At 45.2% G+C, this 12,917-nt stretch overlaps 1 long non-coding RNA gene across 2 annotated transcripts; it reads right to left on the reverse strand.

The window, feature by feature from the left end:
• Window positions 1-1,238: 1,238 nt before the first annotated feature.
• LOC140692773 (uncharacterized) lies at window positions 1,239-2,093 on the reverse strand. 2 transcript variants are annotated; one of them, XR_012068343.1, is made up of 3 exons: window positions 1,863-2,093; window positions 1,564-1,654; window positions 1,239-1,433 (listed from the first exon to the last, which is right to left on the reverse strand). It is a non-coding gene; the product is annotated as an uncharacterized lncRNA (long non-coding RNA). The 2 variants fall into 2 exon arrangements; XR_012068344.1 differs by having other exon boundaries at window positions 1,248-1,481; window positions 1,584-1,654.
• Window positions 2,094-12,917: the final 10,824 nt, after the last annotated feature.

Genomic DNA, 12,917 nt, shown 5'->3' on the forward strand with positions numbered 1-12,917 from the left:
TTTTTCTAAAAGAAAGGTTGAGAAAACTCCCCTGAATAGAAAAGCAGCAAGATGGAATGGAAAGAAGAAACCATTATTGGAAATGCAAGAAGAGCATGTGTGGCAGAGAAGAAAGAAGAAGAACTTAAGGAGGACATCAAAACCCTAAAGATGGGAGAGGGAAGCAGGAAATCATAGGTGATTGGAAGCACTCTCTTAAGTGAATCAGCTTATTTGACTGTGTCTGAAGCGAAAGGAGAGATGCATGGCCTGACGTGTTTGCAAAACAAGCGAGAAGAAGACCAACAAAGAATCAAACCAACAAACAAGCACCAAAATGGTATGGTTGGCTGACATATACAAAGGGAACCATGATTATTCAAAAGAAAATACTCAAGGTGAGGTCAAGGGTCATTCAGAACGCATCGACCCAGTATCGTGGCTTGCATGTACTCAGCACACTTGTATTCGGAAATCAGAAGCGTGCATTCATATTCGTAAACTTTGATTCATAAGAGCATATCGTGACCTAACACTAATGCCGATTTGGAATCAAATGGATTCCTAGTCCGTGATGTAGACTTGTATGTCTTCCAACAGGATGAAGGAATGCCATATTCTAGGCTACGTAGAGAAGAAATGTAAGAAGCCTATAACAAAGGCAAGTAGCTCTGCCAAAGTGTACTAAGTGCAAAAGAGACCGACAGCAAAGTGCACATTGGGGTTGGTTTCATTTCTTGGAATTTCAGCCCCCATGAATCCAATGGATCCATGTCCTGAGAGTGTGGGTGTTTCAGCAGAAATCAGGCGACGCATATGTATTCCGGGTGTACGGATATTATAGGAACATAAGTCTCCTTTAGTGGGTCCCTGTGTACTGTGAACTGTTAGAAAGTTTAAAGACGTGTGAAACCATCAACTGAAAAGGGACACACTTCCCTCCATTGGTACGGTGCATAGAGCTCTGAACAAAAGGAAAGAGGGAAGAAGAAAGGCCCATGGGACGCTAGTGGGTAGAATCACATTTCCCTTAGGAACCTCTCGTCGGATGCAGCCCCTCCCCCAACACTGACAAGATGCAGCAGCCATTGGGGATGGCAGTTAGCGGTTGGATTCCAGGTGGAATGTTGGTGTGTACAGCGAGGCTTGTTGTGGCTGTTGGATCCTAGGTAACCGGGCAGAGTTCTGTGGGTGGATCAGTGTGATGGAGGGGCTGCCGCCCTCTGTGGAGCTTGGCTTAGGTCTTTGGTCCGGGAAGCTGTGTAAGTTCGAGATACTGCTGCTGCCCAAAGACCTGAGGTCACAGGTCAGTTTCCAGAACCTGAAAGGGCAGACAGTGGAAGATCTGCCTGTCATCAGCTTACTGGTCAGGCTCCGAGGTACTTTCAGACTTGCCCAGTCCTGGTGAAGTCGACTTTAGGGGAGACACGAAGAGAAGCTGGCCGGTAAGCTGGCTGCACGGATTGAGGAGAGATGCGAACACATGGATGAGAGATGTTCTGCTACAATGGAGAATACTGGCGTGGAGACAGCTGTAGAGGATACCAGGCTCAAAAGACATTCATGAGACATATTGAAACTCACTGATACAGGCAGAAACATACGGAGTGCCAACGTGGACTTGAGGAAGTTCCTCAATTCTCTTCTCCAATAACGGGTCCAAGGTCCCTGACGTCTGAAGGAGAAGAAATGGCAGAGATGATCAAAACGCTCCTGTTCTTGGAAGAGGTCGTGAGAATCCACACGTCCCAAGGGGCATTCCCAAGCCATTCAGACCAAAATTCAACAAGCCCAGGTAAGCCTTTTCCCAGGTTTGGGCCTAGCTAGTGAGCACTTGCCCTTGCCTCCCCTCCACTCAGGCATCCATTTTGAAGGATCAGTACCTGAGCTGCAATGAAGCCATTACGAGAAGAGCAAGCCCCTCCTAGAATCAGAGTTCCTCCAGCTTCACTCTCTGTGAACAACAGTGAACACCTTAAACGTCAAATAGTCTCGGCTGAAATAGATAAAATTGAATACTTAGCTCACACCTAGAAACGATGTCCTTCCGCTAGATTCAGCAAATGTTGTGTTTATGTCTTCCCTGGGGTGAAGGGAGTGTGGTAAGTGAGGGGAATCTTTGACTGAACATGAATCTGTATTAGGCTTCAGTTTTTCAAGACAGTGAAGGTAAATAGTACAAGTCAGAAAGTGAACTGAACTGTAAAAGTCGCCAATGACATTAAAGACACAGCTTATGTGGATCGTCTATCACTTGAGTCAAGCCCCCGGGGGCACTATATCATGGGGGTGCAGACTTGGTTGCGTTAAATGGCTTTAAACTACAGGATCGGATGATTAAGCGTTCTCAACACTGATAGAAAAACACCTGGTTCTCAATAGACTAGCATAACTGCAGCAGGATTCTCCTAGCTAGAATGCCTCTAGGTGCTTTTGGATTCAAACCTAAATGTATATATTTGGTTTGTTTCCTCTTGTATTTTCCTAGAGAGGGATGTTACCCCTTGAAATGCCAACATTGGCCAGTAGGTGTCATTGGGATACAGGGCACCACATGCACAAGTGTATCCAAGGTTGGGGGTTATTCCATGTTTCCAAAAGTTATTTCATGGTTCCTGTTGGTTTCGGAGGCTTCAACCTTAAAGAGCTGACATGACCCCTAGAACAGTTTGGACTGCTAGTTTGCATTCTATCTGTCTAGCTTTTCCGTAGAGCTGACAAAATGTTACCAAAATTGACAAGTCTGGCTTCTAGGTCGATTTAGTGTGTTTCAAAAAATAACTCCATTTTCGTATAACTCCCAAAACATGTAAATGAGTTCTATTAAACTTCTTAAAGACTGCAAATGGGATATCAACACAATGTCAAAATAGTTGTCTTCGGACAATCCCTCCCACCACGGCTGTATAGAAACAAAGAGCTAAGCAAATATCACATTTCTGTGAAATGTATCTGGATAGTGTTGATTCATCGATGCCCAGTTGGCAGAGAAGAAGTGCAACCTGCACTCACTCGCTCCCATGTACAGAGCAATGGAAACATCCACTCACCCAGCCCTTAGCATAGGACACTGGCCGAAGAGAGGTCTGTTACTCCCAAAGACAGGATGAGGCCTCAGGACACCTGGAAGCAGGAGAATGCAAAGCAGGGAATGGAAACCAGTGCAGGTTCGGACCCCTGGTGATGGAGCAACAAGGGTGAAACTCTGTTTAACTTGGACGCACACTCTCAAGCGGACAGGAGACATGGGTTTGAAGGTGATGTGCTGAGATTTACAAGAGTGCACAGCAGATGCTTGGCTGAGAGAACTCAAAGAAACCAGCGCAAAATATCCCCACAGTTAATTCTGAGACCAAGATCCAAGCTGCCAAATTTGAGGTAGCAGAGGCAATGGTCAGTGAGGCATAGAGCTACGGATGATGGCACACGCTGAGTCTCAGGGATCTGGAGTGCGTTGTGGGATGTGGTGGGTCGAATCAAGAGAGCAAACCGAACTGTGTACCAATAATAAATCAACCACACTGGTCGCGCGGTTGCGATTACCGATATGTCCCATGGCCACACCCAGTACATCTGCAGGACCAGGGACCAATTGGGAATTTTGCCAATAGAGCACGTGTGGGGCTGAATCAGAGATATCGTGCATCTGGTCTGAGGGATCCAGGGGGCCTTGAATTTGAAATCAGAATGAAAAGCCTTAGGATATGCTACATTCATAACCTGGGCTGGGATTATGGTTTGGTTTGAGTCACAGGATGCGCAACAACTCTGTGGTTGCCTTCGTGCACCCGTGCCACAAGGATGAGAGGACAAGGGAGAGTGGTCCAAGTCCACAGCGTGAGAAGAGGAAGCATTCCCTTCAGCACTATCTCCCAAAAGCGGATGCTACATTTTGGATGGCACCGGCACGGTACGGCACCTAGGACAACAAGGAAGGTCTGCGGGATCATTCCAGCAGGCCCTGATATGTGACATCCATAGATATGCTTCCACTGGTGTTTCTGTAGACAGAGAAGCTCTGGAAAGAACTCATTTCATTGGGACATTCCCGTGGCAATAAAAAGCAGAAGAGCACTCTCAGTTTGCTGTTTTGGAAACACTCCAAAATGACATAGAGAAGAATGCAGAGCTGAGAACTTTTAGAAGCTTCATTTCCACAAGAGGAAGTGTCCTGTGCACTTTCAGAAGTGTGAGATAAGTATAATCAAAATGAAGTTATGCTAATCGAAGTAGTATGGGTTGTTCATCACAACTAATGCAACACCAGCAATTGGAGATATACCAAACAACACACACAGGTACAGGTTATGGCATCAATGCCTAGGAGAAATTGTCCTCACAGAAATCCCATGGAATTGCGTAGAGACAAGAGTCTAAATTTTTCAATTAACAAAGCCCTAGAAGTCTACATTAGATACCTGATATTACCTGACCAGTAGAGATGAAGAAGAACAGTAAAAGAAACAGGAAGTACCATTTTCAGTTCCAAAGATATTGAAGGCGCAAAAGATAAGCTTTCAAACAACTAGTCTGCAAAACGCTATCCAGAACAAGTGTTGAAAATGAAGGTCAGGAAAACACTGAAGAACACCAGTGTCTCAGAATCACAAAAGGCAGAATACCAGAAAAGGGGAAGAGAAAGTCTCAACACGAGCCAAAAATATCAGGAAACTCAATGGTTGTGATAATATCAGGGCTAAAATTCAGTCCTTAGCAGACTAGATAATGCAGAGGGACGCGTGAATGACTGTGAAGACAGGGGAAGAGAAAAACCTCGGTCAGAAGCAGACATAGGAAAGCAAGTGCCAACAAATGAAAACATTGCAGTTGAACCCTGGGTTAAGACAGGGCATGAAAGAATAGAAATCATGAGTCCCAGATGGAAAAGCAAGAGATAAAGAAACAAAAAGTGTCTGAAAATTTATCTGTAGAAAAATCAGACTGAAACTTGCTGAAAGCCAAGAAAGAATCATCTATGCGAATTCAGGAATTACACAGCATCCGAAGGAGGTGGAATCCCAATAGACCTACCAGCAGCTGTATGATTCAAATCAACAAAGTTCACGAATATCCGAGTGATTTAAAATGCACCTGGAGGAAACAACATAGTCACAAGGAAACCTCCAGAGGGGTTTCAGCTGATATCTCGGCAGCAATATTGCAGGACAGGGAGGAGTGCCAGGACACAGACCATATCCTGAATGGCCAAATGCTGCCACCTAGGGTAGCCTATGCCACATGAACACCATTTCAAATAACGGCAGAGCTAGAGAATTCTACAGACCGGCAAATCTTAAAAGAATTCAGCAGTTCAAAAGTTTTTCTAAAAGAAAGGTTGAGAAAACTCCCCTGAATAGAAAAGCAGCAAGATGGAATGGAAAGAAGAAACCATTATTGGAAATGCAAGAAGAGCATGTGTGGCAGAGAAGAAAGAAGAAGAACTTAAGGAGGACATCAAAACCCTAAAGATGGGAGAGGGAAGCAGGAAATCATAGGTGATTGGAAGCACTCTCTTAAGTGAATCAGCTTATTTGACTCTGTCTGAAGCGAAAGGAGAGATGCATGGCCTGACGTGTTTGCAAAACAAGCGAGAAGAAGACCAACAAAGAATCAAACCAACAAACAAGCACCAAAATGGTATGGTTGGCTGACATATACAAAGGGAACCATGATTATTCAAAAGAAAATACTCAAGGTGAGGTCAAGGGTCATTCAGAACGCATCGACCCAGTATCGTGGCTTGCATGTACTCAGCACACTTGTATTCGGAAATCAGAAGCGTGCATTCATATTCGTACATTTTGATTCATAAGAGCATATCGTGACCTAACACTAATGCCGATTTGGAATCAAATGGATTCCTAGTCCGTGATGTAGACTTGTATGTCTTCCAACAGGATGAAGGAATGCCATATTCTAGGCTACGTAGAGAAGAAATGTAAGAAGCCTATAACAAAGGCAAGTAGCTCTGCCAAAGTGTACTAAGTGCAAAAGAGACCGACAGCAATGTGCACATTGGGGTTGGTTTCATTTCTTGGAATTTCAGCCCCCATGAATCCAATGGATCCATGTCCTGAGAGTGTGGGTGTTTCAGCAGAAATCAGGCGACGCATATGTATTCCGGGTGTACGGATATTATAGGAACATAAGTCTCCTTTAGTGGGTCCCTGTGTACTGTGAACTGTTAGAAAGTTTAAAGACGTGTGAAACCATCAACTGAAAAGGGACACACTTCCCTCCATTGGTACGGTGCATAGAGCTCTGAACAAAAGGAAAGAGGGAAGAAGAAAGGCCCATGGGACGCTAGTGGGTAGAATCACATTTACCTTAGGAACCTCTCGTCGGATGCAGCCCCTCCCCCAACACTGACAAGATGCAGCAGCCATTGGGGATGGCAGTTAGCGGTTGGATTCCAGGTGGAATGTTGGTGTGTACAGCGAGGCTTGTTGTGGCTGTTGGATCCTAGGTAACCGGGCAGAGTTCTGTGGGTGGATCAGTGTGATGGAGGGGCTGCCGCCCTCTGTGGAGCTTGGCTTAGGTCTTTGGTCCGGGAAGCTGTGTAAGTTCGAGATACTGCTGCTGCCCAAAGACCTGAGGTCACAGGTCAGTTTCCAGAACCTGAAAGGGCAGACAGTGGAAGATCTGCCTGTCATCAGCTTACTGGTCAGGCTCCGAGGTACTTTCAGACTTGCCCAGTCCTGGTGAAGTCGACTTTAGGGGAGACACGAAGAGAAGCTGGCCGATAAGCTGGCTGCACGGATTGAGGAGAGATGCGAACACATGGATGAGAGATGTTCTGCTACAATGGAGAATACTGGCGTGGAGACAGCTGTAGAGGATACCAGGCTTAAAAGACATTCATGAGACATATTGAAACTCACTGATACAGGCAGAAACATACGGAGTGCCAACGTGGACTTGAGGAAGTTCCTCAATTCTCTTCTCCAATAACGGGTCCAAGGTCCCTGACGTCTGAAGGAGAAGAAATGGCAGAGATGATCAAAACGCTCCTGTTCTTGGAAGAGGTCGTGAGAATCCACACGTCCCAAGGGGCATTCCCAAGCCATTCAGACCAAAATTCAACAAGCCCAGGTAAGCCTTTTCCCAGGTTTGGGCCTAGCTAGTGAGCACTTGCCCTTGCCTCCCCTCCACTCAGGCATCCATTTTGAAGGATCAGTACCTGAGCTGCAATGAAGCCATTACGAGAAGAGCAAGCCCCTCCTAGAATCAGAGTTCCTCCAGCTTCACTCTCTGTGAACAACAGTGAACACCTTAAACGTCAAATAGTCTCGGCTGAAATAGATAAAATTGAATACTTAGCTCACACCTAGAAACGATGTCCTTCCGCTAGATTCAGCAAATGTTGTTTTTATGTATTCCCTGGGGTGAAGGGAGTGTGGTAAGTGAGGGGAATCTTTGACTGAACATGAATCTGTATTAGGCTTCAGTTTTTCAAGACAGTGAAGGTAAATAGTACAAGTCAGAAAGTGAACTGAACTGTAAAAGTCGCCAATGACATTAAAGACACAGCTTATTTGGATCGACTTTCACTTGAGTCAACCCCCGGGGGCACTATATCTTGGGGGTGCAGACTTGGTTGCGTTAAATGGCTTTAAACTACAGGATCGGATGATTAAGCGTTCTCAACACTGATAGAAAAACACCTGGTTCTCAATAGACTAGCATAACTGCAGCAGGATTCTCCTAGCTAGAATGCCTCTAGGTGCTTTTGGATTCAAACCTAAATGTATATATTTGGTTTGTTTCCTCTTGTATTTTCCTAGAGAGGGATGTTACCCCTTGAAATGCCAACATTGGCCAGTAGGTGTCATTGGGATACAGGGCACCACATGCACAAGTGTATCCAAGGTTGGGGGTTATTCCATGTTTCCAAAAGTTATTTCATGGTTCCTGTTGGTTTAGGAGGCTTCAACCTTAAAGAGCTGACATGACCCCTTGAACAGTTTGGACTGCTAGTTTGCATTCTATCTGTCTAGCTTTTCCGTAGAGCTGACACAATGTTACCAAAATTGACAAGTCTGGCTTCTAGGTCGATTTAGTGTGTTTCAAAAAATAACTCCATTTTCGTATAACTCCCAAAACATGTAAATGAGTTCTGTTAAACTTCTTAAAGACTGCAAATGGGATATCAACACAATGTCAAAATAGTTGTCTTCGGACAATCCCTCCCACCACGGCTGTATAGAAACAAAGAGCTAAGCAAATATCACATTTCTGTGAAATATATCTGGATAGTGTTGATTCATCAATGCCCAGTTGACAGAGAAGAAGTGCAACCTGCACTCACTCGCTCCCATGTACAGAGCAATGGAAACATCCACTCACCCAGCCCTTAGCATAGGACACTGGCCGAAGAGAGGTCTGTTACTCCCAAAGACAGGATGAGGCCTCAGGACACCTGGAAGCAGGAGAAGGCAAAGCAGGGAATGGAAACCAGTGCAGGTTCGGACCCCTGGTGATGGAGCAACAAGGGTGAAACTCTGTTTAACTTGGACGCACACTCTCAAGCGGACAGGAGACATGGGTTTGAAGGTGATGTGCTGAGATTTACAAGAGTGCACAGCAGATGCTTGGCTGAGAGAACTCAAAGAAACCAGCGCAAAATATCCCCACAGTTAATTCTGAGACCAAGATCCAAGCTGCCAAATTTGAGGTAGCAGAGGCAATGGTCAGTGAGGCATAGAGCTACGGATGATGGCACACGCTGAGTCTCAGGGATCTGGAGTGCGTTGTGGGATGTGGTGGGTCGAATCAAGAGAGCAAACCGAACTGTGTACCAATAATAAATCAACCACACTGGTCGCGCGGTTGCGATTACCGATATGTCCCATGGCCACACCCAGTACATCTGCAGGACCAGGGACCAATTGGGAATTTTGCCAATAGAGCACGTGTGGGGCTGAATCAGAGATATCGTGCATCTGGTCTGAGGGATCCAGGGGGCCTTGAATTTGAAATCAGAATGAAAAGCCTTAGGATATGCTACATTCATAACCTGGGCTGGGATTATGGTTTTGTTTGAGTCACAGGATGTGCAACAACTCTCTGGTTGCCTTCGTGCACCCGTGCCACAAGGATGAGAGGACAAGGAAGAGTGGTCCAAGTCCACAGCGCGAGAAGAGGAAGCATTCCCTTCAGCACTATCTCCCAAAAGCGGATGCTACATTTTGGATGGCACCGGCACGGTACGGCACCTAGGACAACAAGGAAGGTCTGCGGGATCATTCCAGCAGGCCCTGATATGTGACATCCATAGATATGCTTCCACTGGTGTTTCTGTAGACAGAGAAGCTCTGGAAAGAACTGATTTCATTGGGACATTCCCGTGGCAATAAAAAGCAGAAGAGCACTCTCAGTTTGCTGTTTTGGAAACACTCCAAAATGACATAGAGAAGAATGCAGAGCTGAGAACTTTTAGAAGCTTCATTTCCACAAGAGGAAGTGTCCTGTGCACTTTCAGAAGTGTGAGATAAGTATAATCAAAATGAAGTTATGCTAATCGAAGTAGAATGGGTTGTTCATCACAACTAATGCAACACCAGCAATTGGAGATATACCAAACAACACACACAGGTACAGGTTATGGCATCAATGCCTAGGAGAAATTGTCCTCACAGAAATCCCATGGAATTGCGTAGAGACAAGAGTCTAAATTTTTCAATTAACAAAGCCCTAGAAGTCTACATTAGATACCTGATATTACCTGACCAGTAGAGATGAAGAAGAACAGTAAAAGAAACAGGAAGTACCATTTTCAGTTCCAAAGATATTGAAGGCGCAAAAGATAAGCTTTCAAACAACTAGTCTGCAAAACGCTATCCAGAACAAGTGTTGAAAATGAAGGTCAGGAAAACACTGAAGAACACCAGTGTCTCAGAATCACAAAAGGCAGAATACCAGAAAAGGGGAAGACAAAGTCTCAACACGAGCCAAAAATATCAGGAAACTCAATGGTTGTGATAATATCAGGGCTAAAATTCAGTCCTTAGCAGACTAGATAATGCAGAGGGACGCGTGAATGACTGTGAAGACAGGGGAAGAGAAAAACCTCGGTCAGAAGCAGACATAGGAAAGCAAGTGCAAACAAATGAAAACATTGCAGTTGAACCCTGGGTTAAGACAGGGCATGAAAGAATAGAAATCATGAGTCCCAGATGGAAAAGCAAGAGATAAAGAAACAAAAAGTGTCTGAAAATTTATCTGTAGAAAAATCAGACTGAAACTTGCTGAAAGCCAAGAAAGAATCATCTATGCGAATTCAGGAATTACACAGCATCCGAAGGAGGTGGAATCCCAATAGACCTACCAGCAGCTGTATGATTCAAATCAACAAAGTTCACGAATATCCGAGTGATTTAAAATGCACCTGGAGGAAACAACATAGTCACAAGGAAACCTCCAGAGGGGTTTCAGCTGATATCTCGGCAGCAATATTGCAGGACAGGGAGGAGTGCCAGGACACAGACCATATCCTGAATGGCCAAATGCTGCCACCTAGGGTAGCCTATGCCACATGAACACCATTTCAAATAACGGCAGAGCTAGAGAATTCTACAGACCGGCAAATCTTAAAAGAATTCAGCAGTTCAAAAGTTTTTCTAAAAGAAAGGTTGAGAAAACTCCCCTGAATAGAAAAGCAGCAAGATGGAATGGAAAGAAGAAACCATTATTGGAAATGCAAGAAGAGCATGTGTGGCAGAGAAGAAAGAAGAAGAACTTAAGGAGGACATCAAAACCCTAAAGATGGGAGAGGGAAGCAGGAAATCATAGGTGATTGGAAGCACTCTCTTAAGTGAATCAGCTTATTTGACTCTGTCTGAAGCGAAAGGAGAGATGCATGGCCTGACGTGTTTGCAAAACAAGCGAGAAGAAGACCAACAAAGAATCAAACCAACAAACAAGCACCAAAATGGTATGGTTGGCTGACATATACAAAGGGAACCATGATTATTCAAAAGAAAATACTCAAGGTGAGGTCAAGGGTCATTCAGAACGCATCGACCCAGTATCGTGGCTTGCATGTACTCAGCACACTTGTATTCGGAAATCAGAAGCGTGCATTCATATTCGTACATTTTGATTCATAAGAGCATATCGTGACCTAACACTAATGCCGATTTGGAATCAAATGGATTCCTAGTCCGTGATGTAGACTTGTATGTCTTCCAACAGGATGAAGGAATGCCATATTCTAGGCTACGTAGAGAAGAAATGTAAGAAGCCTATAACAAAGGCAAGTAGCTCTGCCAAAGTGTACTAAGTGCAAAAGAGACCGACAGCAAAGTGCACATTGGGGTTGGTTTCATTTCTTGGAATTTCAGCCCCCATGAATCCAATGGATCCATGTCCTGAGAGTGTGGGTGTTTCAGCAGAAATCAGGCGACGCATATGTATTCCGGGTGTACGGATATTATAGGAACATAAGTCTCCTTTAGTGGGTCCCTGTGTACTGTGAACTGTTAGAAAGTTTAAAGACGTGTGAAACCATCAACTGAAAAGGGACACACTTCCCTCCATTGGTACGGTGCATAGAGCTCTGAACAAAAGGAAAGAGGGAAGAAGAAAGGCCCATGGGACGCTAGTGGGTAGAATCACATTTACCTTAGGAACCTCTCGTCGGATGCAGCCCCTCCCCCAACACTGACAAGATGCAGCAGCCATTGGGGATGGCAGTTAGCGGTTGGATTCCAGGTGGAATGTTGGTGTTTACCGCGAGGCTTGTTGTGGCTGTTGGATCCTAGGTAACCGGGCAGAGTTCTGTGGGTGGATCAGTGTGATGGAGGGGCTGCCGCCCTCTGTGGAGCTTGGCTTAGGTCTTTGGTCCGGAAAGCTGTGTAAGTTCGAGATACTGCTGCTGCCCAAAGACCTGAGGTCACAGGTCAGTTTCCAGAACCTGAAAGGGCAGACAGTGGAAGATCTGCCTGTCATCAGCTTACTGGTCAGGCTCCGAGGTACTTTCAGACTTGCCCAGTCCTGGTGAAGTCGACTTTAGGGGAGACACGAAGAGAAGCTGGCCGATAAGCTGGCTGCACGGATTGAGGAGAGATGCGAACACATGGATGAGAGATGTTCTGCTACAATGGAGAATACTGGCGTGGAGACAGCTGTAGAGGATACCAGGCTCAAAAGACATTCATGAGACATATTGAAACTCACTGATACAGGCAGAAACATACGGAGTGCCAACGTGGACTTGAGGAAGTTCCTCAATTCTCTTCTCCAATAACGGGTCCAAGGTCCCTGACGTCTGAAGGAGAAGAAATGGCAGAGATGATCAAAACGCTCCTGTTCTTGGAAGAGGTCGTGAGAATCCACACGTCCCAAGGGGCATTCCCAAGCCATTCAGACCAAAATTCAACAAGCCCAGGTAAGCCTTTTCCCAGGTTTGGGCCTAGCTAGTGAGCACTTGCCCTTGCCTCCCCTCCACTCAGGCATCCATTTTGAAGGATCAGTACCTGAGCTGCAATGAAGCCATTACGAGAAGAGCAAGCCCCTCCTAGAATCAGAGTTCCTCCAGCTTCACTCTCTGTGAACAACAGTGAACACCTTAAAGGTCAAATAGTCTCGGCTGAAATAGATAAAATTGAATACTTAGCTCACACCTAGAAACGATGTCCTTCCGCTAGATTCAGCAAATGTTGTGTTTATGTCTTCCCTGGGGTGAAGGGAGTGTGGTAAGTGAGGGGAATCTTTGACTGAACATGAATCTGTATTAGGCTTCAGTTTTTCAAGACAGTGAAGGTAAATAGTACAAGTCAGAAAGTGAACTGAACTGTAAAAGTCGCCAATGACATTAAAGACACAGCTTATGTGGATGGTCTTTCACTTGAGTCAAGCCCCCGGGGGCACTATATCATGGGGGTGCAGACTTGGTTGCGTTAAATGGCTTTAAACTACAGGATCGGATGATTAAGCGT

This window comes from Vicugna pacos, unplaced genomic scaffold, assembly GCF_048564905.1.
Source record: "Vicugna pacos unplaced genomic scaffold, VicPac4 scaffold_17, whole genome shotgun sequence".
NCBI classification, from domain to species: Eukaryota; Metazoa; Chordata; class Mammalia; order Artiodactyla; family Camelidae; genus Vicugna; species Vicugna pacos.